The sequence below is a fragment of the Montipora foliosa genome, chromosome 7 (genome assembly GCF_036669935.1).
Source record: "Montipora foliosa isolate CH-2021 chromosome 7, ASM3666993v2, whole genome shotgun sequence".
Classification (NCBI taxonomy): Eukaryota; Metazoa; Cnidaria; class Anthozoa; order Scleractinia; family Acroporidae; genus Montipora; species Montipora foliosa.
The window spans coordinates 2,379,682-2,381,399 of record NC_090875.1 but is presented as its reverse complement, the minus strand read 5'-3'; the positions used below and the strand labels follow the sequence as shown (position 1 = coordinate 2,381,399).

The window sequence follows — 1,718 nt, the reverse complement described above, 5'->3', positions numbered from 1 at the left end:
GGCTTATTCAGAAAGGTGTAAACAGTTCCACGATAAGTATTGGAGAAAAAATGTTAGATGAAAATTTGAAGCTAAGGCAAATAACCCCAATTTTGCTCGGCTTACGTGGTGATTATAATTATTACTGAACATGAAAAAAGGCCAGCGTTAGTTATGAGTAATTTCAAAATTCTTTAATGATATCTTCAGCAAAGACCTTGGTACGACAGTTTCCTAGGAAACGAGTTTGAATGTTGAACATTAGGATATGACAGTTCTTCCTAAGAAACAAGAAATGTTGAAACTGATGGAGGTAAATTTAAACCTTGTCATCTGCAAGAAAAGTTTCAATTTTTTTAACTTCTTTGCTTGAAACATTTGCCTTGAATTACAGATAAAATTACACTACTAACATTAGCTCAGGACAGAATATTGAGCATATATATTTCATTGCCTGCAATTCTTGAGAACCTTATTTATTTTATGTCGTTTTTCCAAAGAACGCTATCTGAAAGCACACAGTTACTACATATATGAATAATCAACATAATCAAGGTAAATTTCTCATTATTTGATTCCTCTTATCTTCACCATTTGCACGTGGTGGAGCATCATCATCGTCATCATCATCACTGTTACCATCTATAAAGTCTTCAATGTCATCTTCATCGTCCATCAGGCAAACGTTGTGCAACACACAGGCGGCCACAATTATGACTGGAGCATCCTCAATCTTGTCAACCTCCATTTGTGTTTTCAGTTTCCTAAATCTACCCTTTAAAAGGCCAAGGGATCTTTCCACTACCATTCGGGTAGAGCTATGAACAAAGTTATATCTCTTCTGTCTTCTAGTAAGACCACCATTGTCACGAAATGGGGTAAGCACCCACCTCTTCAAACGGTAAGCCGAGTCGCCAAGCAGATGGGTATTTCTTGGAAACAAGTTGTCTGGATTTGCTTCAGCATCTTGGAAAAAGGGTGAATTTCTAAACACCCTCGCATCATGGACAGACCCATGATAACCACAAAACACATCAGTGAATTGCATGTCCATATCGTAGATTACTTGTAACTGCAGCGAGTGAAACCCTTTACGATTAATGTACTGTTCATGGTTTTTGCTTAGTGCTTTGACTGGAATGTGACATCCATCGATGGCACCTCAAACCCTTGTACCACATCTATTGCTCTTTGCCCTGAGGGGAACTTGATTAGCTGGCCGGAAAGATTGTTGGCAATCGCTTCACAGATTCTACGATAAACACGAAATGCACTCGATTTTGTGACGTTAAATTGATCGGCCACTGATCGCAGACACTCAGGGTTACCAAGTATCCACATCGTAATCAATACCTGCTTCTCTAAGTCGATGACAGGCCTTCCTCCATTCCTTTGTTCATGGGGCAGATCTGGGCAAGCAGCTAAAAGGCGTTCCAAACAGCTGACTGTAGTTCTTGACATCCGAAAATGACTTCGAAAATCTGAAACACTGTAGAGTGGTATAATGCGTTCGAAGTAATTATCAATACAGACAAGGCTTTTTTTTTCCTTACTGTCTATCAACAGGAAAAATAGAAATTCATCATCTTTACAACTGCTCGCTTCTTCTAGCACTGAATTATCAGCAAGTAGTTCCTCTATCAATGAGACAACAGCTGCACCACACGCGGTGGCCATGTTGTTTTTATTTTCAAATTTAGTGCTTTTGTGCGCTTTTGCAGTCCGCTGACACGCGCTCG

The 1,718-nt window shown here is 39.5% G+C and overlaps 1 pseudogene; it reads right to left on the bottom strand.

Annotated features, from left to right (window-relative positions):
- Nucleotides 1–529: 529 nt before the first annotated feature.
- LOC138009614 (putative nuclease HARBI1) lies at nucleotides 530–1,455 on the bottom strand (annotated as a pseudogene).
- Nucleotides 1,456–1,718: the final 263 nt, after the last annotated feature.